Below are 26,158 nucleotides of genomic sequence, written 5' to 3'. Positions count from 1 at the left end.
TGTGTGTCTGTGTGTCCGTGTGTGCTTGTGTGTATGTGTGTGTGTGTCTATATATGGGGATGCACATGTGGGGTGTGTGTGTGTCTGTCCAGTGTGTGCATCTGGGGAAGCGAGAGCCCCAGTCCCTGAGACCATCTTTCTCTAACATCTAAACGGATCGGGACCTGTCAGGAGTTTGGTGTCGGACGCTGGCAAAGCCCTGTGCCGGCAGGAAGTGGGGCCTGGAGGGTGACCCCCAGAGACGCGCCGGCCCCTCTCGCATTGTTCCCGTGGCGGGTTAAGCCTGCTCTCAGCAGTTTTGCGTCCCGCTGCACAGCAGCTGAATGCCAGCCCTTCTCACACAAAGGCTGGTATTTGCTTTATCTACAGGATTCCCGGACGTCAGCAGTCTGCAGGCGCAGTCACAAAGCCCCGGCACCCCGATTTTCCACTCCAGGGCCCAGCGGGGCTCACCCACAAATCTGCCCAACGCAGGCCAACAGGCATTGCTGTGGGTCAGCGGGCTGAGCCCTCGCTCGCCCGTGACCCTCCGTGAGGCCGGCAGGCTGGACAGACAGTCCCCTGCCCACACCCACTGCAGCCCCAGGGAGGGACGGGAGGGCCGGCCATCCTCCTCCAGCCCCTTCCAGGACACTGGCATCGGCAGACCCCGCAGAGGCCCCCCAAACACCGCCTGAAGGGGAAACGAGCAAAGCTGGGGACTTGAGACAGTTCTGTTCCAAACACACCAGGTCGTGTTTGACCCAGTGAGTCACCCACTTCTGCCCACGACACTTGGCATTTTCAATAATTTTTGCCATGAGAGTAAAGTACTATTTCATTGAGTTTATTTTTGTTACAAAATTTTTCATACATCTAAAAAGTAGAAAAAGTTGTACAATGAACCCCCATATACTCATCAGCCAGTTTCAACAATTGCGATGATTTTGGCCCCATCTGCTTCATCTTCGTTTTCTTTCCTAGAGTATTTTATTTTATTTCTTTAATTTTTATTTTATATTGGAGTATAGTTGATTTACAATGTCGTATTAGTTTCAGGTGTACAGAAAAGTGACTTAGTTATGCATATACATGTATCTATTATTTTTCAGATTCTTTTCCCATATAGATTATTACAAAATATCGAGTAGAGTTCCCTGTGCTATAAAGTAGGTCCCTGTTGATTATTTTATATATATATTAGTGTGTGTATGTTAATCCCAAACTCCTACTTTAAAGCAAAGCCCAGACTTCCTGTCATTTCACCCCTACATACTTCAGTAACTTCTCTTAAAAGATGAACATTTCCTTGTATCAGCACAAATACCATTTCATATTTGATAGTCATCATTTCTTGGTATCATCTACCACCTGGTCCCTAATCAAACATCCTGATCATCTCAAACATGTCCTTTTACAATTGATTTCTTTAAATCAAGACCCAAACCAAATCCACTCCCTTCTTTGGTTGTTAGGGAGGTATCTTTTTTCCAAAGCTTTTTCTGCATTATGGAGAAGGTCTCACGTGTTTTCCTCTTTTGATCTGTTAAATGGTGAACCATATGGATTCATTGTCTACTGTTAACCAATCTTCCAAGGCTGGAATCAACTCAGTTGAGTTGTCTTAACCCAGGCTTCCCAGAAAACCAAGCAGGGGCAAAGCGTGGGTATTAACACTTCACCGGGAGGTGCAATCCCAGGGAAGCAAAAGTGAGGAAAAGGAAAGCGGGATATGAAGGGATGCAAAGAGGGTGTGACATGATACATGATAGAATAGAATAGAATAGAATAGAATAGAATAGAATAGAATAGAATAGACTAGACTAGACTAGACTAGACTAGACTAGACTAGAATAGAATAGAATAGAATAGAATAGAATAGAATAGAATAGACTAGAATAGAATAGAATACAGTATATGGTGGTGCTCTCTGGAGCTGGCAGCAGCCCTCACAGGAGCACAGCTGGTAGAACAGAATTTAACTGCCGGTTGCTTCCCATGTTATCGCTCTCATGGGCCAAATCTGCTCCAAAGGGCACTAACTCCCTGCATTTCTGCCCTGTCTTCCCTGGGCGCCTCTGGGCAGCCTCTGGAGAGCCCAGCCCCTGATCAGGGAAGTCGGCCTGAGGGCCAGAGCTCCCGCAGCCCCACCGTGTGGAGATGGGGGCCCAGGCCCAGCCTTGCCCCCAGGGCTCTTAGGAGACGGCCAGTGGGTTTATAAGTTTGCTTAGTATGTTTATGACTTTGCATCTATGCTCCGAATGCAACTGGCCCATAATCTTTCTCTTACTCTCCTTATCTGGTTTTGATAAAAAGGTTATGATTCATAATAAAATGGGGGGCAGGGACATGTTTTCTATTTTTCTTTTCTCTGGAAGAGTTTCCTTAAACGTTGGCAAACTCACCTGTAAACATCTGGGCCTGATGTTTTCTATTTTGGGGACATTTTTTCTACCTATTCAATTTTTGTAATGGTTACAGGGGACTTCCGATTTTCTATTTTTTTTTTTCCTGAGTCAGTTATGGCAACTCGTGTTTTCCCTTCTTTTTACACACAGTTTTGTGTAGGTGCCCAGAGTCACCAGCATTAGGAGCTCCTGCTGGACTCTGACTGCACCTCCTCTGGGCCCCATGAGCATGACGGGGGGCCCGTTCCCCTTTTCCTTCCCACTGCTGTTTACTTAGGTCCGCTTGTTTTTTTCCCTTGTTCATCTGGAGAGGTCTGTCAATTTTTGTTTGATTTTTCAAGAATCAGTTTTTGGCTTTGTGGTTTTCTGTTGCACCCACTCCTGCCCCTATTATTATATTCTTCCTTCTGTGTTTTCCGGATTTATGCTGCTATTAATTTCCTTAACGTTACGCGGTTACTTAGGTATTTGGTTCTTCCCTTTTCTTCGTCTCTCATGTGGGATATCAGTGTCCCCATCCCCTCAGCTGCATCTCGCAGGAGTCGGCGGGAGAGTCAGGCCGCATGTGACGGCAGCCTCCCAACACGGGAGCCCAGCACACCGCCCAGCTCATGACACTTCAAACAGAGCGCAGAGCAGGCCAACCACAGGAGTCTCCGTGAGACCCCTTGGCTTGACTGGAGGCCCACTTACATGTTTACCTTGATTCCACGCTGACCCCAAAATGCTTAGAGGCAGGTAATGCGGACTCAAGTCCTGGCATCCGCTCTGTTCAGAGGAACTAGCAGTTCTGGGGGAAATGCTGAGATGAAGGGAGAGGCCTTTGGAAAAGCCCCCCTGTGACAGTGAACTTAGCCACCCTTCCATCGGGGTAAGTTTCATATCTGAAGAGCGTGTGTGCACGTGTGAATAGCAAACGTTTCTGAGCGTTGTCGCCACGCCTGGGGTGGACTCAGTGCTAGCATGAATGACACTGCAGCCCCCATCCTCAGCGCAGGGGCCGAGGCGCGTGGATGCCAGGAGGCCCATGGGGCCCACAAGCGGGCTGTGTGTCTCGTGGTCCCAGCGTAAAACGCTCTGCTTTTCTGGATCAGTTACGCCTCTCTGACAGTCATCACAATCGGATAGCCAGAGCCCACACCGCCCAAACCTTCACTTGACCTGCCCAGACTTTTCGGCGGACAATCTCATCGTGACCTCCACCTGGATGGGAGCGATCAGGCGGCCGGCAAGAAGCGACGTGAGTGTGTATCGGCCTGGCCGTGGCCAAGGGGCTGCGCGCGGCTGTGCACACACGTGGGTGCTGGTGCTCAGGGATGAGAGGAAGTGGGCACAGGGACAGGGCAGCAGCGTCCCAGGGTCAGCATCCAGGGAGGGAGGACAAGGCCGGGCGGTCAGCCTTTGTTTCCTGAGCCACAGACACAACTTCCCTAACCAGAGACTCTACCCCGCTGACTTCACACGGCAGCCAGATGCAAAACGGGAGAAGAGTGTCTGCAGCTCTGTGTCTGCTTAGAAGAAGGAGGTGGTCAGCCGTGCACAGCATCTCCCAGCCTGGACGCTGCACCCAGAGAGAGGTCCTGACCCCTCCGTCTCCATTGACGCTGTCACGGAGAAGCAGTGGCACAGGAGGGGATCTCTGCCTGGCCCCCCAAGAGCAGACCCTGAGGGAAGGTGCAGGTGCTGGTCCCTTAGCTGGGGGTGTGGGGGAGGACCCAGGAAGCAGAAGTGAGGCAGGGCAGTGAGACAGGAAAGGAGGGAAGCCAGTAAAGTGTCCCCTGATGAGAAGGTCACTAAGGTGGGGGACTGGGGCTCAAGCCACAGGGACCCCTGAGGAATCATGTAGGATACACATCAGGATCTCCCCCCAACCGAGGGACAGAGCTGGGGCATTTATCCTGACACAGCCCCTCCTGGTTGAAGGTTGCTCCTGAGGACGCCGACTCTGGGAGTTTCAAATGGGCTGAGTGGATGCGGGGGCCCTGAGAACAGAGAAGCAGGGGGACCATGCCCCCCCCAAAATGGTCCATTAGCTGCGGTGGGTTCAGAGGCTGCCCAGGGCTCTGGGCAGGGCAGCAACAGGATCTACCAATGGTGTGAATGGTCAAGGAGTTAAAGACCATGAAAGAGACCAAACCAGGTATGTGAGTCAGGGCTCTCCAGGGAAACAGAACCAATAGGATGGATGGATGGATGGATGGATGGATGATGGATGGATGGATGGATGGATGGATGGATGGATGATGGATGGCTAGATGGATGGATAGATGGATGATGGATGGATAGATTGATGGATAGATGGATGATGGATAGATAGAATGATGGATGGATGGGTGGATGGATGGATGATGGATGGATAGATTGATGGATAGATGGAAGATGGATGGATAGATTGATGGATAGATGGATGATGGATGGATAGAATGATGGATGGATGGACGGATGGATGGATGGATGGATGGATGATGGATGGATGGATGGATGGATGGATGTTGGATGGATGGATGGATGGATTTTGGATGGATGGATAGATGGATGGATTAGGAAACTAATACACCTCCCATACCTGACTTTTCAACAAATCTTGTCACTTCTCCCTGCAAAGAATATCCAGAATTCACCTACTACTCACCAGCCCACAGCCCCCCATCTGAGACACTACCGCCTCTTGCCTGCTTTTTCGCAGTTACATCCTCACTGGGCTCCCCATTTCTGTGCTTGTCCCCCCAGAAGCTATTCACCCAGCTGGCAGGGTGATCCCTTAAAGTCACATAGGCCACTTCTGTGCTCCAAACCTTGCTCACTTCCCGTCTCACCCGAGCAAAAGCCCAAGTCTTTACCATGACCTACGATGCCTTTCAGGTCTGGCCTCACCCTCCCCTCACTCCTGAGGCTCCAGCCACGCTGGCCCCTGGTTGCTCAGATGTGCTGCTGCCTCAGGGCCTTTGTACCTCCTGCCCCCTCTGCACAGAAAGCACTTCCTTCAGTTACTGCATGGCTGGTTTACACACTTCCTGGAGGTCTTTACCCAAAAGCCACCTTGTCAGGGAGAGCTTCCACTGTGACGTTGTCATGGTCCATTGCAGGCAGAGCTCACTTCCCCACTCCTCCGACTTGCTGCTTGGCATTGTGACTCTCTCTGGGTAATGAAGTGTGCGTAGACATAACTTTGGCCACGTCCAACTGGAGGCTTTCGATGTGCTTGTGTGGTTTGACCCTGCACCATGAGAAGAGGATGTCCAGTGGCCACTGTTCCCTCAGCCTGAACCCGAGCAGAGAAACACCTGGAGCAGACCTAAACCCAACCTGAGGCCTGAAGCAGAACCCAGCCAAACCACAGGCCCACGAGCAAGAAATAAATGTCTGTGGTTGTAAGCCACTGCGGTTCGGGGTGTTTGTTACGCCGCATCACCACAGCAGTAGCTGACGGATACACAAGGGTTTCCCCCTCCCAGTTCAATTGTTTCTCAACGAGCATTATTCTCTAATGTGCATTATATGCACCTTATTTATCTTCATTGTCTGCCTTCCCGAGTAGAAGGTAAGCTCCATGAGAACAGGAATTTTCACCTGTTTCATTCACCACTGGATCCCCAGCACTCAACAGGAGGCACTGGGCAAATATCACTGAATGAGTGAATGAATATGATGGGTCTGACACTAGAGCTAAGTCCTGGGTGCAAGGGGAGCATATAAGGGGACCTGTAACCCAGCCCTGGAGATCAGGGCAGTCTTCGCAGAGGAAGCAACAGAAACCCTAGGTGGCCAGGTTGACCTACCAGATGAAAAGTCCCTGGAGATTACTCCTGTCCCCAAAGTGAATAAAACCACTGGGAATAGGTAGGGGAGGGTGACATTAACAAGGAGAGAGGGAAAACATAAGATTCCGTGTGCGTTGTCAAAGGTCACTCATCCATCCGTGCAGCCAGGAGCAGCTCTCTCCCATGTGTCTACTTCTATGTGAACACCGTGAAGTCAGAAGGTAACTACACTTTAATGAAGCACCTACTATGTGCCACACCAATTGAACACAACTATGAAAAGGACAGTCCCTGCCCTCAGAGAGCTTAGAGTCCCGTGGGAGGGACAGACATGCAGATGGACTATCAGACATGGAGAAACAGAACCAACGGGAGAGAGAGGTGGGTGGCAAGTCCAAAGTCTGCAGGGCAGGCTGGTCAGCTAGAAACCCGGGCAGGAGCTGATGCTGCAGGCTTGAGGCAGAATTTTTTCTTCCCAAGAAAAACCTCAATGTTGCTCCTAAGGCCTCTCAGCTGATCGAACGAGGCCCACCCAGATTCTCTGGAATAATCTCCTTTACTCAAAGTCCACTGAGGGTAGATGTTACCCACATCTACAGAATACCTTCCCAGCACCACCTGGATTACTGATGACTGAATCTCTGGGGTCTGCAGTTCTGGCCAAGCTGATGCACAAAACTGACCATCACGTGCTGGTGACAGTCACACGACAAGGTGAATGTACTTAATGCCACTGACTTATACACTTAAAAAATTTTTTTTAATCACTAAATTTTTTTTTAATTTTTTATTTTTAAATTTAAATTTTTTTAAATTATTTTTAAACCACTAAATATTATTACATATTATATGTATTTCACTAAAAAAAAAAACAAAACCTGACCATCACAGGCTCTGATCAGGGTGAATGCTGACGCCTGGAGACCACCCAGGAGGTGTGACAAACTTCACCAGGAGCCCCAGAAGACACCCCCGAGCCCCGCCAGTGATGGCTACGACCAAAGGAAGCTCCAATCAGCAAACTGTGTTCGGCAGCAGCGGCTGAGCTATTTCTCGGGCTGAGCCGCGGCCCTGTGCACACAGTGACCTGTGCGGCCTCCCTCCTGCTCGGACCCCCGCGTGTCCCTGCCTCTCCCTCACCAGCCGAGCAGCAGGTGCCACTTGGCTGCAGAAGCTGAAAGAATCGCACTGAGGTCACGGCTGTCTGTCCTTCCCAGCTGTTTTTGCTTAGCCGCTGTGGTCGGCAGAATACAGCCTCCTCCAAGATGTTGGGTCTTAATCACCAGAACCTGTAACTGTGCTGTCTTGTCTGGCAAAGCAGGTGTGATCACATTAAGTGGCTTGAGCTGGGGAGGTTACCCTGGGTGATCCGGGCGGGCCCAGTGTCATCACAGGGGAAGGGGGAGGAGATGTGACGAGGGAAACAGGTAGGGGTGACGCCGGGGCCGTGAGTTAAGGGATGTGGGTGGCCCTCAGGCGCGGGACAACATGAGGACTCTCCCCGAGAGCCTTGGAAGGAAGGCAGCCCTGTAAACACCTTGATTTCAGCCCAGCGACACCCATTTTGGCTACCTCACCGCTCCCGTAAGACACCACAGTCGTGCTGTTTTAAGCCACTAAGTTCGTGGTCATTTGTCACAGCCGCCGTCGGACCAGGTGTCGCTGTGCATGAGGTACACTCCTGCTCCGTCCGCGAAGCCTTGCAAAACGTAACAACCACATTCAAGGTGTAGATCCTGATTCCAGTAAACTCGCTGTAAAAAGACAGTCGTGAGGCAATTGGGGAGATTTGGACACAGGCTATCATGTGTCATTGAGAAGTTATTGCTGATTTTGTTCAGTCTGTCGATGGTGTCACGGCTCTGCACGTGGGGGATTATTCTGCAGCCGGGAGGGAGCGGGATGGCATGATGTCTGGACTTAGTTTGAAATACTTGAGGGGCAGGAGGGGTAAGAAAATGGGGTAGATGAAGGGAATATAGACATTGTGATGACTATGGAATTGCGTGATGTCCCAGGGGCTTTTCCAAACCCTTCTGAGAGCCTACAAACGTGTCTCAGAGAAACGGCGGCCTGAAATTTCCACAAAGTTACCGTTTCTATATCCCCAAGTGTAGCCGCTGGCTCTTTGGAGCCAATGACTGTCTGCACGGACAGCTCACTCATGCCTGGCACCTGGCAGTTCGCGAGCCCCTGTGTGGAGTTGAATCACGTCCCCCCAAAGGCTATGTTCACATCCCAACCTCCAGAGTCTGTGAATGGGCCCTTATTTGGAAATACGATCTTTGCAATGTCGTCAAGTTAAGATGAGGTCAGACTGGGTTCGAGTGGACCCTAAATCCAATGACCGGTGTCCCAGTAAAAAAAAGAGAAATCGCACACAGAGACACACACAGAGGGAAGAAGCCACGTGAGGACGGGGGCAGAGATGGGGGTGAGGATGCTGCCACAAGCCAGGGGATTCCGGGGTTTGCTGCCACCACCAGAGCTGGAAGAGGCACGGAGGGTGTTCCCCTGGGGTCTTCAGAGGCACCAGCCCTGCCCACACCTTGAATTCGGACTTCGGCCTCTAGACCGGGAGAGAGTGAACGCCTTGTTTTAAGCCGCCCCGTCTGTGGTACTTTGTTACAGCGGCCCCAGGACCCTCACACACGCCCCTTCCATTTTCCCCTGCAGGGTGTCATCGACCCCGTCCTCCCCGAGGCCCTAAGAGCTGGGTCCAGCACGGTGAGGGGAGAGCTCTGCCAGGATGGCCAAATCCACACCCCTGGGGCTCCCGCCCACAGCTGGCCGGCCTGGGCAGGCTCCATCCCCGTTTCTGGGTCTCCGTTTCCTCTCCATAAAGCAGGGGGCCGGACCACCGCCGGGAGGTCCCTTCCATTCCAGCGACCCCGGTTCTGAGCGGGTCCCGCACCTCTGTGTGCTCAGAACGCAGTATCCCTCACCCGCCCTCCCCGGTGAGGAGCAGGGATGCACGTCCTGCCCAGAGACGCCTGCAGGGAGGCACAGGTTAGACGGAGAGCCCGGCGTCATCGGGGCAGCAGGCGGCCACGAGCAGAGCACACACAGAGCACGGCCCCAGGGCTGCCCCAGCACCTCGGGTGGCTTCCGGATGGGGCGAGGTGGGAGCCGCAGGCAGGGTGGCATGGTGGGTGGGGTGACACCGCAGCCAGGGTGGGTTGGCTGCGTCCCCCGGGGGCAGGGCTGCTGTGCAGTGTGGGGCGTACGGCACGGCAGTCGGGCCAGAGCCCAACACAGGGTGACGGGGACCGAGGGCCACCAGGCAGGCAGGGCTGTTTGACAGAGTGACCTTGCTGCAGCGGGGGGGAGCAGGCAGAGCCGTGGCATCGCCACCACGTGCAAACCGGCTGAAAGACAGATGCTTCCGGCGGCAGGGACTGGGGCTCTGGTTCACGTGGACCGTCAGGACCTCGTCCTGGGAAGGAGGAGAGAAGCCCGCTCTTGCTACGGGGAGAGGGTCGTCAGAGAGGCAGGTTTCCAGACGGGATGCTGACGGCCTGAGACCCACGCGGGCAGCGGCACGGCAGGTGGGGGAACTGGCCGGTGAGGACTGGGCCAGGGCACTGAGGAAGCCCTCCCTCTGCGCACAGCCGGGAGCCCTGCCAGCCTCCATGCAGCCCCCAGCCAGCCTTTCCATACCCCACACCCCACCCTGGAGGCAGCACAGCTCTGTACCAGCCTCTCTCCTGCTGGCAGCCCCCCAGTCCCTCTGGGCTCCTTCAGACACCCCGAAACCTAGGATCCCTGGACAGCCGGCATGGGACGGTGGCCCCTGCACGTGTGTTGGCAGGCGGAGGAGGAGAGGAGGCTGCACAGGCAGTGAATCCCCCGCCACTGACCCCCACTAACATCCAGGGAGGAAGGACCTGGTGCCGCCCCTCCTGCAGCCCCCATCCCCACCCCCAAGCGCTGTGGCCCACGGCAGGCATCCCACCGGGAGTTCTGACCCAGGGCCAGAAGCCACCTGCCCGCAGTGAGGCGGGGCCGTATGGCCCATCCTGGTCAACAGCCAAAAGGAGGTGAGCTGTGCCCTGCCACTGAAGGCCAGGCCACTGGATAAATTAGACAATAAAGAAATACACCATTATCTGTTTAAAAGAATTGCTAGTAGCAACCTTGGGTCCTGTTTCCGACGGGGCCTAGGGCACGATGCCCAGGGAGAGGCAATGGCTGGGGAGCTCGCGCTGGGCTAAGGCTGGGACGGAATCACAGGAATCTCTCTGTCCCCCAAGTCGGTTTCCACCTTCAATACTTCTCCTCCACCCAAAACCAGAACAACCAGTCCTGTGCAGGCTCTCTTCAGGAAACACCATGCTTTTTTTCCCACTCGAGTCCTAAATAATCACCTGCGCAGCTACGGAAGCAGAGAATTGGGCTGAGCCTTCTGGCTGCCTAAAAGCGGGAGAATAGCACCCCCTTGTGTCCATTGCCGCAGCAAGTGGGGAGTTTCCGCTTCCTGGTGTCAAAGGTGCAGCGCCCACTGCGGCAAAAGTCTGAATTTTGTATGAAAAAGTCTGTCCATGATTGCTGCCTGGTAAATACTCCCACGACCCTCACGCCATCACCCATAAGATTTGGTGCATCTGAAACCAGCTTCCAACAGATGCCAAATGGAAAGAGTTCAAAGACACAGGTTTACAGAATTACAGACCTCCCGTCTGACGCAGCAATTTCACCTACAGGAATGCATCCTACAATATAGAGTCGCACAGGTTCGCAGCAGCCAGTGCAGGAGGTCACTTGGTGCAGCTGTGTTTGTGACAGCAAAAGCGGACAGTAGCTAAAGGCACATCCGTAGAGGGTAGGTGCACTAAATTCCACTGCAAGGAATATTCTGCAACCATCTAAAAAACCAAGGAAATCTGCACACCCACGCCCATAGCAGCATATTCCCAAAGAGAAAAGGTGGAAACAACCCAAACATCCATCAGCAGATGAATGGATAAACAGAATGTGGTCTGTTTATATTTCTCAGCCTCAAAAAAGAAGGACATTCTGACACCTGCTACCACATGGATGAACCTTGAGGACATTATGCTCAGTGACATAAGCCAGTCACAAAAGGATAAATACTGTATGATCCACTTACTTGAGGTCCCTGAAGGAGTCAGATTCATAGAGACAGAAAGTGGAATGATGGGTGCCAGGCACAGGGGTTGGGGATGGGGAGAGTGTTTAATGGGGATGGAGTTTCTGTTGGGGAGGATGGAAAATTCTGGAGATGGATAGTTGCACAACAATGTAAATGAGCCTAATGCTGTAACCAAGCAGGAACCTATGGGGTCTTCCTGGGACAGACCACCCCCCATGTCCTCTGCCTGCCTCTTGTCTGGAGAAAAACTTTAGCCTCCTAGGCCTTCCCCTGAGTTCCAAAGAATGAATTTAATCAGAGAAGTGAGAAAATGTAGAAAATTCAGTCAAGCAAGACAAAGTAATAATAGTTTAGCCGTTAAACAAAGTCAAGGACCTTTAGTTCCTCCTCAAGGGCTATAGATAATATTCTGAGTCATGCCCTTTGAGCTGTTTTGCAGACACGGAAACCCACACGAAGTGGAAGAAGTTCACTGTGTGCTGTCCACAAGCACAGAGACCCCAGACCAGTTGGAACCAGAAGGTTGATGATGCTGACTCCTGATTACATCACCACCAACCAATCAGAAGAACGTCCACAAGCTGATCACACAGCCCACGACTCCCTTCCCTCACCTTGTCTTTAAAAACCTTTCCCTGAAAGCCATCAGGGAGTTTGGGCCTTCTGAGAACAAGCTGCCTGGACTCCTCGCTTGGCATCTGCAATAAATGCTGCACTTTCCTTCACCACAACCTGGTGTCAGTAGATTGGCTTTACTGTGCACAGGCGAGTGGACCAAAGTTTGGGTCGGTAACAAGGCCTCTGAACTGTACACTTAAACATGGTTAAGGTGGTAAATTTTATGTTACGTATATTTTACCACAATAAAAAAGTGAGACAATTCTTTTACCTTGTGATATGGAAATATCTCCAAGTTATTACCCAGAAAATATGGTCGAGAACAATGTGTATTGTGCGCTAACATTTACGTCAAGGAAACACACGTGTAGCCACTGCAAAGACTATCTCTAGGACCCACTGGAGTGAGTGATAGGGCTGCCCTCGGTGAGGGGGATGCAGGGGGTCTCACTTCTGAATTTCCTACCATGACAACAGCACCCACACATAAAGTCATTAACTAAAGTACAAATGCGAAGAATGAAGATGTAGGGCACACCACAGAAAGCCATGGGGGCAGCGGAGGTTGTGTGTGTGATGGGGGAGTGGCGGGTGTGTGTGGAGTGGTGTGTATGTGCTGACCGTCTTTACTCTGCCAGAAATACTGGTGGCCCAGAGGCCCAGGTGCAGACCTGAAGACTTCTTTTTTTTCTGTTTTTTCCCTTAAAAAATTTTTTTTTGATTGAGGTATAGTTGATGTACAGTATTATAAGATTTCAGATGTACAACATCCTAAAGCCTTCTTAAGGGTCCAACTACACGGTCTGGTCTATTACACATACTTATAAAAGAAAACACAAACGTGCTTCTTTGGCTGCGACCGGGTTAACTGATCCCCCTGGAGGGACTCGGAGTACCCCGTGTCACCCGTTCAGGAGCTGGTGGAAATGAAGGTCTCTCCATCCCACTCCCCACTCTCAGAGGCCCTGCTTTGCTTCAGGGCCTCCAGGGAGATAGACTCTACCTCCTTAAACATGACTGGGGAATGAGGTTTCATGGCTTTCCTCGGACCGGGGAGGGCAGCTATGTTCCCTGTCACAAAAGCACTGAAGGAGCTTTGAGAGGAGACCTCAAAATTCCAGCCGCATTAGACAGAACAACAAACCAAGGCCCAGGGGAAGGAAGCGACTTTTCCGACCCTCCCCGCTGGAAATGCCCCGCCCCCCGCTCTCACCGGGCCTGTGCTCAGCCTCCCCCCCGCCTTTTTGCATCTAACCTAACCACAGCCTCGGAGGAGGAAACGTCATCCCCATCTTACACGTGGGGAAACTCACCTGAGAAATGGACTCCTTCCACAGCGGAGCCAGGATTCAGTCTGGTCTGAGGCTGGCGGGTGTGCAGACACGAGGTCCCAGGACATTGTCCGTCCTGATTCCTCGCACAGGTGCCCCCCCACCCCGCCTGCCTGGGGGAGACACGCAGGCAAAAAACCCCTTCCTTTCACACCCTCACCCTCCACATCCAACCCGTCAGCTGGGCCCATCGCCCCACACCCGACATGCTTCCTTCCCCCCCCCCCCGCCCCCACCCTGGGCCAAACCTGGTCACCCTCCTGGGATCAGCGCCCTAACCAGTCTCCCCGCTGCCCTACCCCCAATACTCCAAGCTCTACTTTTTAAAGAAACAGCTTTACTAAGATATAATTCACATATCACAAAGTTCACGCTTCTACAGTGTACAATTAAGTGATGTTTAGAGTATTCACAGAACTGCACATCTATCACCACTGGTAAACTCCAGAACATTTGCTTTACCCCAAAAAGAAATCCATGCCCGTCAGCAGTCACTCCCTATTCTCCCCTCCCCCACCCCAGCCCTAGGGAACCACTAATCTACTTCCTATCTCTACAGATTTGCCTACTCTGGACCTTTCACATAAATGGAATCTTACAATATGTGGTCCTTTTGTCTGGCTGGCTGATTTAACTTAAAGCCGTGTTTTCAATATTCATCCATGTGGTGGCATGTATCAGAATCCCCTTCCTTTTCATGGCTGAATACTATTCCACTGTAGGGCCAGACCTCATTGTGTTTATCCATCATCCGCTGATGGACATTGGGTTGTTCTCACTGTCAACTAAAAACAAAGCAAAACAACAACAAAAAACGCACAACCTAAAAGTTGAGAATTACGTTTTATTCAGGGACTTTACTGAGCACTACAGTCTGGGAAGGCAGCCTCTCAGCTCTGAGGAACTGCTCCAAAGAGGTAGGGGATGAACGAGGATGTGCAGGAGTTATTGCTGAAAAAGAAAGCCATGTATTTGAACATGAAAAGATTACTGCAAATCACAAAAACCAGACATCTCAAGTTAATGATCTTAGTGCTTTTCTCTGTATGGGAAGACGCAGGAGTCTGGGCTCACTGAAATCATTCCTTTGATGTGCACCTCAGCTCTCTGGGGCCAGCGTCCTGTGCTTTCTCATCCTGAGTCTCCGCAGGGTGCATTGCCGTGGGGATGGGCGCGGAGCTGCAGTGGCCGACGGCGGCGGGCACCTGCATCCACCCCGACTTCTGGCTGCTACATCCTTTGTTTACTGATATGGCAGGCAATATTTTTCATTCGCAGCGGGCAATGTTTTTCTGTGCACATCACCTATGGCTACTGTGAATAACGCTGCTGTGAACATTCAGGTACAAGTTTGCGTGAGACTAGATGTCATTCTAAAATCAGTAGGCGCCACTGGGGAGTTTGAATGATGTACTCCACCCCCTGAGACTTTTAAAAACATGGATCGGGCCTCAGTTCTCCTCCTTCACCCTCCCCGGTGACACCTATGGATTTCACAACGACATCCAATCTCGGGGTTCCGGCCACCTGGCCTGGCCGGAGCACCTCTCCAAACTCAGCCAGCCTCGCCTTGCCCTCCGCTCCCTCCCCAGCTCCAGGGACACTGGTTGTCCGCTGAGCACCGCCCTCACCAAGCTCCCTCCCTCCCCAGGTCTCTGCGGTCACGGTTCCCTCTGATGCTCATTCCCAACTCTCCACACCTGTCAGGTCTCAGCTCAAATATCAGGACCTCAGAGGCCGCCCCGACCCGCTCAGCTGCTGGGGTCCTCCTCCCGAGCCGGCCCTCCAACTGCTCATTCACTCTTTTTTTTTTTTTTTTAACATCTTTATTGGAGTATAATTGCTTTACAATGGTGTGTTAGTTTCTGCTTTATAATGAAGTGAATCAGGTATACATATACATATGTTCCCGTATCTCTTCCCTCATTCACTCTTAACTCCCTTCACAGCTCTTGGCGTGGTCTGAAGTTAGCTCGTGCCTTTTCTTGCTTGTCTCTCTCTTCCCCTGAATGAGGGCTCCCTGACATTTTTTTTAAAAAGCAGCAACAGGCCCCAAATGGTGCCATTTGCACACCCCCGACTCCCCACCCCACCCCCAGCGAAAGGAACCAAGACTTAATTGCAGTTTCAACCCCTCCCAGGAATGTGACCATTAAACAGGTAATCTGAAATTTCCAGATCAGCAAGACTGAGGCAGTCCGCAGGGTACAGACCCTGCCATTCCCTCCCCCAAAGAAGGTGGGAGGCCAGAGAAAATCCTTTCTTTTCTCCTGCTAATATCTTCTTGCCCCGCCCTTCTTCTGTGTATCAAAAACCCCCATTTCCTACAACCCCCTCGGGCCCTTCTGGTTACTAGATGGGACATTGCTCGACCAGGAATAGTTGAATAAAGCCAATTAGCCCTTCAAATCTACTCAGGTGAGCTTTGCTTTTTAACCCTGAGGACAGGACCTGCTCTCGCATGCCCTGGTGTCCCCAAGGCCTCCAGCAATGAATGTCTGGTCCTAGAGGTGCCAGGAAAACATGCGACTTTGATGAAGAAATGAAAAATAAAAGAACTGGAAGCTCCTGCAGTCCTAGCCCTGCGGAGCTGCTTTGACCATAACCAAAGCCTGCTGTCCACTTCCTACCCCGCCTGCTGTGTTTGTATGTGGTTTCGCTTGCTGGTTCGTTGGTGATTTTGATTTGGGGGCTTTCTCCTGTGTCATGAGAGCACATCCGTCCTTCCACGCAGAAAGATAAACTCTCCTCCGTCAGGCCTGTATGACTTGTAACGCAGTAGGACTTGGGTGCTACCAGCACGTGCACGCAGCGTTTTCTTCTCCGTTGAACGTAAAATGAGAAAGATCAGGCACATGGCTTTGGGATGGAAATGACTGCCCAGCAGAAGCTGCAAAGGCACAACGCAGCCTGTCGGTTCCGCCAGGAGGTCATTCCCACCCAGGGGAGAGAACGCTTGGCTGATGTGCCCAAGCCCCGTCCCCCTGGCAGCTGTGGACGCCAGCGCCCGGTCCACCTCTGCTGCATCAGCTCCTGATGTGTCTGCCATCACGGCCAACACACGCTGTGGTATTGTCTCCTCAACAGTCACAGAGATGGGTGTCAGTGGTCAGGTCAAGCGGACACCAGTCCCTGGGTAGACCTATCATTACCACGATGGAACTAGGGTTTAATTCCATTTGAAAGGCCACATGTGGCCAAGAGCCTGTATCAGCTATCTTCTGCCACAATCAACACTGTGTAACAAACCACCCCAAACCAACAGTGCTTTTATTAGCTCTCGATTCTGGGGATCGACCACTGAAGCTGGTCCACTGGGGCTGCCCACTGGCAGCTGAGCACCCTCGCACGTCTGCCATTGGTGCAAGTGGGCATGGCTGCCCTGGGCTCCAGGCTCCAATAGGGTGGCCCCCACGTTGGCAGTCCCTAGAGAGTAAGTGTGAAGTCCTGCAGAGGACTTGCCAGGCTGGGAACCACACCGCAGCCCTTCCACCACGTTCTACCGCATAGAGCAATTCTCCTGGACGTGCCTCACTCGTGGAGAGGGGACACAAGACGCCACGGCTTGATATGAGGAGTCGTGGAGTCACATCTCTAAGTGACAGAGTCTGCACACAGCCTTGCGGAGCCAGAGCACAGAACCAGCCTCAGACGCTGTCAGGAGGCCTGGAGCTTAACCTGCAAATTCCTCTCCCCCACTTCCGATCCTGTGGGGTGAGGCCCAGGAAGCTGTGTGCTTAGCAAGTGCCCAGGCCATTCTGACATGAGGGGTCCTTGACCACACGTTAAAAGACATGGACCCAGGCTGATGGGTCTTAACCCAGATCCACAGACCTCAGGACGCTCATGAACCCCCAGAAATGTACAAAGTTTCATGCTTCGGACCAGAGCCTTTATTCCGCATGGGAAAGGGCTCCATGACCTGAGAAAGGTTAAACTCGCCCATAATCCACAAGTACTCACTTTCCCCCTGGTCTTAACCCTCTTGCCCAAGCCAAGGTGTGACACTCCACCCCCTCTACCACACACAGAAATGTAAGGATTGTTTGCCTGATTTCAAACGCAGGGTTTTGTAGCCAAATGCCTCAGGTGTGTGGGAAGGAAAGGGGGTGGCTTCAGGGCACGTCCAGTGGGGCTGTTCTGCGGGGGGCATGGATGGGCAGAGGGGCTGAGGCTGGGGACCAAGGAGCAGCCCCTGGAGACGGCTTACAGAACACGCTTAGGTGGACGAAAATCTTTGTAGAGATAAAACCCTCCTAAGGACAAAAGAGGCCTGAGGATTTTGTTTCCTCGTCTAAAATGACCCAAGGCCTTCGGTTTACTGTCCCAGCCCCACTGCGGCCGTCTGGTGGGGCTGACGGAATCCACGTGGGTGGAGCCGTCATGAAAGGGGCATCGTCTGTCCACGCTGGGGTGAGAATCACATGACTTCTCCAGCCCCTCCCTTAGGAACTGAGAGGGGTGTCCGAGTCTCTAAAAGAAAACTCTGTGTCACCAGATCATGACCTGTAACCTGAGTAGGACATCCTTGGTAAAATCAGAAAACAAACCTTCTGGGGAGTTTTTGCAACAAGTGTGGGTTCAAAATGCTCCCGTTAACCCAGACCCTGGAGGGGTCAACTCAAAGGCCGACACACCGGGCAGCTCCAAGAAGAGCCTGCCCAAAAAATACAGATTCAGAGGCCTCAGCACGGAGATATCGATTGAAGCTGAAGGACACCAGGGGCTCTCCCAGGGCCTCTAGGGGCCCTGCTATTCCCCCAACTCCGCCTTACTGGAATAAGCCCAGAACCTGGGTCTCAGGGCCCCCTTCCAGCCATGGTAAGAGGCAGGGACCTCCCCAGAGAAAGGCCAGGAGAGCCCAGAGGGGTTGAGGACCATCACTGAGGATAGCCCGAGAGGCCCTGGAGCCCCCAGACTCCTCCACTGACCAAACCAGGCCCCCTTCCAAGACCTTCTGGCTGACGGGGGACCCGGGCAGTGGCTGCCCTTAAGCCACTGGTCCCCGTCTCCTGCTAGGGATCTGCAGGGTGTCAGCACCGGCTGGGGACAGGTTTTAAGGTTGTCAAAAGAAGAAAGTCGGGCTTCCCTGGTGGCGCAGTGGTTGAGAATCTGCCTGCTGATGCAGGGGACACGGGTTCGAGCCCTGGTCTGGGAAGACCCCACATGCCACGGAGCAGCTGGGCCCGTGAGCCACAACTACTGAGCCTGCGCGTCTGGAGCCTGTGCTCCGCAACGGGAGAGGCTGCGATAGTGAAAGGCCCGCGCACCGCGATGAAGAGCGGTCCCTGCACCGCGATGAAGAGTGGCCCCCGCTTGCCGCAACTAGAGAAAGCCCTCGCACGAACCGAAGACCCAACACAGCCAAAAATAAAAAAATAAATTAAAAAAAAAAAATTCTAATTTAAAAAAAAAAAAAAGAAAGTCCCTCAGAGGCCCCCTGTGCCCTAGTCTAGTCACACCAATCTGGATTTTTCTCCTGCTTGAAACTGTTGGGGACGGAAAATTTCCCCCGTTACCCGTCTTGGGTTCTTATGGATGGACTGATAGTAAAATTGACACAGACAGATTAACAGGAGAGAAAGAAACTAATTTTAACTCATGCACATGGAGGTCTCACAGAAATGGAACCTAAGAAGTGGGCAAAGCAAGCAGCTTTTATATTTTTTAGACAAAGAAATGGTAAATTTGTGAGGAACTGAAAGGACAAAGAAACTTGCGTTTGGGTGCCCAATTAGTGAAGACTCTAAACAGTTTGGGCTTGGGGCAGTCAATGAAAGAAGGCACGGGGTTTTTTTATACAGGCTTCTCGGCCCCTAATTCCCTTTCTCTGGTGATAAGGGTGTCCTTCGACCTCCAGGTGCAGGGGGTGCACCCTTCACATGGGAGATTTCTTTCCTGCTCTCAGGGAGACAGAAAGGTCAGAGTGTCCCTCTTGCATTGGTCGTTTCTTAGGCAACTTTAATCCAAAACAATCACTATGCCATTGAGGCGCATTTGGGGGTGGCCTGCCGTGGGCCCCACGATCCTGAACCACTGGAGTCCGCACAGGAGCTGCCTCCTCTGATGCGCCAGAAGGGACACGGAGCGCCTGTGGGCTCCCATCACGGTAACCCAAAGTTCCCAAGTCCGCCTCCCGGGGAAAAATCTCGCATCACGTTCTCTGCATCTCTTTACCGCCAGCCCCGGCCCCAGGCTGGCCCAGCTTCCCACCCTAAACCCAGGAGACCTGGCTCCCCCGTTTTCCTTCAGCCAGGGGACTGGTCGGTGGTAGCGAGGCTGTCACATGAACACCACTTCTCAGGAGGTAGACAGTGGCCTAAGGAGCCCTGGGGAGGCCTTTGGGCGGCATTGGGTGTTGGCAGCCCTATTCCCATCAGAAAGCATCAGGCCAACTATCAAAACAGAGTCACCTCCTGAAACAGAGAGGCAGCCTAGGTTCAGAGTGGAAACAGAAGTCTAAAGATGCTTCACACCTGGCCAGCAGGGTCCAGTCAGGAGACAGAAACCACAGGGTGATTTGAAAGGGACAGTTTATTACAAAGAATTATGAAAAGGGCATTGGAGTAACAGAGAATTGGCAGCAACAGGTACAGAGAACACTGAAGGGTACAGGAAAAGCAAACACAGGGAGCAGCCCTCAGGCTGACATGGGGACCCACGGGAGACCCCGCCCCAGGCCTTGCTGAAGCAGGCACGGCGTGGCCCGGTGTGGCCGCCAGCGTGGGGCAGGCACGGGGCTCACTGGCTGGTGGAGAAGTCGTGGGGGGCCTCACCAGCGGGGCTGCTGCAGGCTTGCCCCCTGGGATGCCAGGGGGTGCCGTGCCCCAGAGCTCTCTACCAAGCCACCCCAGGGGATGCAGGAGAGGCTGCTCTTGGGACCTGCCTTTCCAGGTCACTCCAGTGCAGAGACCCTGGGAGAAGGGCCAGGGGAGGTGCTGGCCACTGTGCACTGCAGGGCCTGAACACTGGAACAGCAAGAGAAACCCCCCCTCCCGTGTCCCTCCGCGGTTCTGTACTGACGAGGCTCCACACGGCTCTGGCCCCAAAGCAGAACCACTGGCAAAGCCCAGAGCAGGCAAAGAAGGGAGGATCTGAGGCTGAGAGGGAACAGACCGAGAGCTGACACAAGCCCACGCGCTGGCGAAGTCCGCCCCTACAGTCAGCCATTCCCCCGACGTCCACCGCGTGCATCTCGAGGCAGCCCTGAGCTAGGGGGCCGTCTACAAAGGTGACTGAGGCCCTCGCGAGGGCACCAGATTTAGTACATAAAAGTGCAGGACAAAGCTCAGATAAATGACAGATAATTTGTTAGTATAGATCCCATGCAATATTTGGGACATACTTATACTAAAAAATTATTCATCCTTTATCTGAAAATCAGATTTAGCTGGGCATCCTGTGTTTGTTTTTAATTGAAGTACAGTTGATTTACAATGTTGTAATAGCTTCAGGTGTACAGCAAAGTGATTCAGTTATATTTTTTTCTCAGATTCTTTTACACTAGAGGTTATTACAAGATACCGAATATAGTTCCTTGTGCTATACAGTAAACCCTTGTTGCTTATCTATTTTATGTATAGTAGTTTATATCTGTTCATCCCAAACTCCTAATTTATCCCTCCCTTCCCCTTCCCCTTTGGTAACCATAAGTTTGTTTTCTATGTCTGTGAGTCTGTTTCTGTTTTGTAAATAAGTTCACTGGTACTATTTTTTAGATTCCGTCTATAAGTGGAATCATATGATATTTGTCTATCCTTGTCTGACTTATTTCACTTAGTATGATAATCTCTAGGTCCATCCATGTTGCTGCAAATGACAGTATTTCATTCTTTCTTATGGCTGAGTAATATTCTATTTTTTTATATACATACACACACACACACACATACACACACATATACCACATCTTCTTAAACTAATCGAATGTTAGACACTTAGGATGCTTCCATGTCTTGGCTATTATAAATAGTGCTGCTATGAACAGTGGGTTGCATGCATCATTTTGAATTAAGAGTTTTCGTCTTTTTTCCGGATATTTGGGCATCCTGTGTTTTATCTGACACTCTGACCCCGGCACTGCCCTCAGGGACACAGAGTCTGATAGACACGGTAAGTCCCATCAAGGCCTTTACTTCGGCATCTTCAGTTCACAAGAGCGTCGGTCAAGTACAGAGACTGGCTGAACTGGCTTATTCCCTGCGCCCCTTCCCCCTCCTCCCCAGGGGCTGGCCTGGGCCACGGCTCCTTGCATCAGAGTGTCTGTCACACCCCACAGTGATCCCCCCTCACTACGCTTCATTCGCTCACAAATATTTCCTGGGATGCTTTTGCCGAGCTCCAGGTCTGAGTCTTCCGGGGCAGGCTGGGCTTCGGAGTTCAAAGCATTCAGAGCTGAAATAAGAAGAAGAGGACATACAACATATTATATAGCCTCCATCAGGGCCTGGGGCAGGACCGCCAACATGAAATACACTAACACCTCTGCAGCCAAATCTGTCCCACTAAGTGGGATAAATACCCCATAAATAGTATTACACCTTGCTTCCGGCTGACTTATATAGTAATAAAGTGGCTCGTGAGATGCTGAGATAACTACAGACAATAAATTCTCTAGTACTTCTTACTCCCAAGGAAAATGTTCTAAAGCTTCGAGCTTACGCCAGTTCAAGCGAAGCTCAGTGCCCGGACGTACGTGTGCAGTGAGTCATCTCCAGGCCTGGCTGCCCCAGCTCTGCGAGGAGGCCCAGCAGCGCTGCACGGCCTCGGTCACCAGGCTGGAGGTGGGCAGTGGAGGATGGTCATCTCGAGCCACTATGCAGCCCCAGAAAGACGGTGCCTCTCAGCACGTCTCTGCGCGTCACCAGCTCAGAACTAAGCCATCTCTTTGGCTCCGTGATTGCCTGCTGGCTGATAAATGTCCTCGAAGCCAGTGATTGGCAGGTCACACATCATGACTGCACAGTCCCCGGGGGCCTCCTCAGCATTCACAGCGCCTCATCGTCTTCTCCCCTCCTTGGTCTCATCTGTATTTAACCCAGTCCAGCGATGTCTCCATCCCTCAAGGGAGGCAGGAGACCTGCTCCATTTCCATGCCCAGCATTTCTTCCATGTCCCTTTCCCCTGACTTAAGCCCTGGTTTACATCAACTGCAGGAAGCGTTCACTTACCCACCCCCCACTCCACCTCAAAAAAAAGTTTTTACATTCACTCTTCATGGGGTGTAAAACTCCTGTCACAAATCGGGGGAAAGTGAACGTCAGAAATGTTACTTTTCAAAAAACATCCAGGAAGGCACCGTGTGCAGGAATAATAAAATATCCGTTTTCTCCCAGTCTGGGCTTCTCTCAGTGAATTCATGCTGCTGATTGAAAGGGATCATCAAGCCAGGCAGAAAACACTTCTTGGGTTACCAGTACACGTTCGTTTGCATAAGAGGACACACACAGGGACGCATTCGCCCGCCACCTGTGGCTTTTTCCAATCACAGCCAGCTTCATCCTGAGTCGGCCTGTGCTTTTCATCCTGAAACCCTGCCTGCACCCTCAACCATTCTAATGCCTTTCTAGAAATAGAACACAGGACCCAGCTGCCTCGTCAGCTCTGAAGACTAGTACAGACTGAGGTTTTAACCCGAAACAATCTTAGCAAATCCACCACTATGATTTTCAGATGGCTCCTGAAGAGAAGTTTTTCTACCACAGACATTCAGATTGTTCTACATCACTGCCTAAATTTCCACAGCCAACCTTCTGAATATTCATGCTCACCTTTAAAAATCAGTTCTTCCTGTGCTATCCAAGCTGTCTCGTGAGCAGCAAATGCTGTTTGGCATACGCTGGCGTCCTCACTGCCAAGCCCACCATCCACTTCTGTCAGCACCCCTGCCCCCCCAGGCAGTGGTTTCCATGTCTCAGTGGGTCTTGGTCATCACCAATCCTGCAGAACTTCAACTGCCCGCCCTTTGATTTCCAAAGTCATATGTCATGGTGGGTCCCAACATCACCGGCTTCCTGATATCACCAAGGACAGTGTTATCTGTGTCCCCAGCAAGCAGTGGGGTATCTTTAACTCTTTTTTCATGCATGAATAGTACGACTGAACACAAAGTCACAAAAGGAAAAATAAACTTAAAAATTTAAAACACACACAACACCAGCAACTGATAGAGGCGCCTGCACCCCTGGGAGCATTGGAGTGCTACAGTCAGGTCAGGTCAGATTTTGCAGCAAAGAGAATCTTGGCACCAAACTTACGGGAAAAAAACTTCTCAGTGTCCAGAGCTTTCTGCATTTTGGAATTGCAGATAAGGGACTGCAGGTCTGTTCTACCGGGGAATCAAGGAAAAGACAGAACCAGGGTCTTCAAAGAGTTCCCAGTCGAACAAGAGAGAGCTGTCTGCAAACAGAGCACAGTTCAGTGGTGAAAGCAGCTATCATTCGGCAGTGTCGGGGAGGAAGACCTTTGCCTCTGCCCTTCTAGGGTTTTCCAGCTGCTCTAAGAATTAAATTGACCTGAGACAGATTAATAGGAGAACATCAAACAAAAGTTTAGTAACATGTATACATGGGAGAGGCACTGGGAAAATGAGTATCTCACCAAAATGGCTGAAGCCCTCACCTTAAACACCATCTTCAGCTGAAGACAAAAGAGCACGTTGAGGGTAGTGGTTTGGGACTTCAAAGGGGTGGAAGGCAATTCACAGAGATGGAAAAGCAGATGTGTGGTAAGCAAATGTTCGTGGGCCTTGCAGAGACAGTGGGACACAGAGCGGACTCTGACCTCTAGGTTTTCCCACCACATTGGGCCATGTTCTTTGTAGATATCTGTGGCGACGGCTCTATTCCAGGAACGGGCCCTTTATCTAAATTCTTTAGGCAGCTAAGGGGGAAGTAAAAAGAAACACTTTCTGAGTCTTCTTTCTTAAAAGCAATCAGCCTAAATTAATCCTCATGCCAAAGAGACACATTTTGGGGTGGCACACTTTGCTTACCTAGAGTGAGCACCTACGAAGTGCTCCCTCCAAGGCAAGCATTGCTGATTCCATTAACAAATGGAAACTCTGAGTCCGGAGAAGTTCATAACCAAGTGCTATAAAGACTTACGTCTCCCCGCCTCAACACATTTAAATTCTAACCTCCAATGGGGTGAGGGCCTTCGGGTCACAATCAGGCCATGAGGGCAGAGCTCTCACATATGGAATTAATGCCCCTATAAAAGGACCCCAGAGAGCTCTCCCTTCACCCACGTGAGGACCTTTGGGGCCCAGGATAGGCCATCTCAAAATGTGCCTTAACGGCATATTGATTATTTTGAATTAAAGTACTTAAGAAACGGCCAATGCAAAGGGACACTCTGACCCTCCTTTCTGTCTCCCTGAAAGCAGGACATAAATCTTTTCTGTGAAAGGAGCATCCCCTGCATCTAGAGGCAGGACACCCTTATCCCCAAAGATGGGGAATTGGGGGCCGAGAAACACAAACAAACCTCATTCTTTAACTGGCACCCCAAACCTAAGTTTCTTTGTCCTGTCGAGTCCTCACAAATTTATTGTTTGTCTAAAAAGTATAAAAGTTTCCTGCTTTGGCCACTTCTTAGGTCCCATTTCTACAGGGCCTCCGTGCACATGAATTAGAATTAGTTTCTTTTTCTCCTGTTAATCTGTCTTGTGCCAACTGTACTATCAGTCCAGCCACAAGAACCCAAGAGGGGTTGAGGGGAAGTTTCCCCCTCCCCAAGAGCACAGATAGGATCATAGCTCCTGCTATGACACTCATCAACCAAAAAAGTGGTTCTCAGACTGTGTCCAAAGGAAACCAAGAGGCCTCAGATCTGCTGTGAGAGCTACACAAGGACCTGATTATCTTTTTTTACCCTTCACCTGCAACCCATTCTCAAATGTGTTCTATACCACATTTTAACACACTAGAGACGGCCAAAATATCAAACATTTCTGCCAGGATAACTCACTTTTGTGAGTTATCCTGGCCTCCCCCCAGGATAAAACTTTGTTGCATTCTGTTTAGCTATGAACACCCGAGACTGCAGAGCTTGGTTGGCAAACACACCAGGTGTGCATTTGCCCCAAATACAAAAAGATGCCTGCAGGTGGCCACTTGATGCAGGACTGCTAGTGGAGACGAGGCTGGATCAACCCACGGGCCCATTAACAGGGGACGGGTTGACCACACAGTGGAGCTCTGCGCAGCTACAAAAGCAGTCAGGACCTTGACCACGGATCCCTATGGAGCCTCCTCAAGGATGGACGGTTACATGAAAAAAGGCAAGGAGGAGGAAACAGTGGGTAGAAAGGAGGGTCCTCCAAAAAACGGAATAAACTAAGAAAACCGGAGGTCGGTAGCTCTGGGGGAAGGACCTGGCGTCCCCGTAGGTCTGTAACCTCTGCTCGGCTCCCGACCGGCCCCCTTCCCGCAGCGGCCCCCGCGCTCCAGCTTTTCCGCGGTCTTTAGGGTTTACGCGCTGGGCGCTGCGGGCCAGTCAGCCCGGCCCGAAGACGTGCGGTCGGCCTTCTGGGCGTCGGAGGCTCTCCGAACCCGCCGTGCTTTCCCGGGACCGGGCCCAGGCGGCGCACCTCCCGGACCGGGGGCGGCTGGGCGCCCCGATTTTGCTCCCCGCCTACGAGGGTGCTGGAGGAGGGATCTTCCCGGAGGAAGAGTTCGAAAGACGGTGGGGGTCCCATATGGAAAGTGCAGGGAGAGGGCGCCTGTCCCGCTGAGAGGACAGGCGCGCCCCGGGCCCAGCCCCAGGGACAGGGTGGAGAAGCTCCTCGTCCGCCGCCTCCTCCTCCTTGACCGCCGTTTGCGCGCTCGGCTTTTCTGGGCACCAGGGGACGCCGGCGGGGGTCGCGAGGCCTCGGCAGTGGCGCGAGGAGCACGGGAGCGAGGCCGCAGAGCGCCGGGAGGGGGCGCCGGGAGAGGGCACAGGCGG

General features: G+C 52.0%; 1 long non-coding RNA gene across 2 annotated transcripts; it reads right to left on the bottom strand.

The window, feature by feature from the left end:
- Positions 1-21,124: 21,124 nt before the first annotated feature.
- On the bottom strand, positions 21,125-26,135 carry LOC118893882. 2 transcript variants are annotated; one of them, XR_005019628.1, is made up of 3 exons: positions 23,831-26,135; positions 22,981-23,724; positions 21,125-21,604 (listed from the first exon to the last, which is right to left on the bottom strand). It is a non-coding gene; the product is annotated as an uncharacterized LOC118893882 (long non-coding RNA). The 2 variants fall into 2 exon arrangements; XR_005019629.1 differs by having other exon boundaries at positions 22,981-24,091; positions 24,204-26,135.
- Between the last annotated feature and the right edge of the window lie 23 nt (positions 26,136-26,158).

Source organism: Balaenoptera musculus, chromosome 4 (genome assembly GCF_009873245.2).
Source record: "Balaenoptera musculus isolate JJ_BM4_2016_0621 chromosome 4, mBalMus1.pri.v3, whole genome shotgun sequence".
NCBI classification, from domain to species: domain Eukaryota; kingdom Metazoa; phylum Chordata; class Mammalia; order Artiodactyla; family Balaenopteridae; genus Balaenoptera; species Balaenoptera musculus.
The sequence above is the reverse complement of the archived record's forward strand: the minus strand, read 5'-3'. Positions and strand labels throughout refer to the sequence as shown.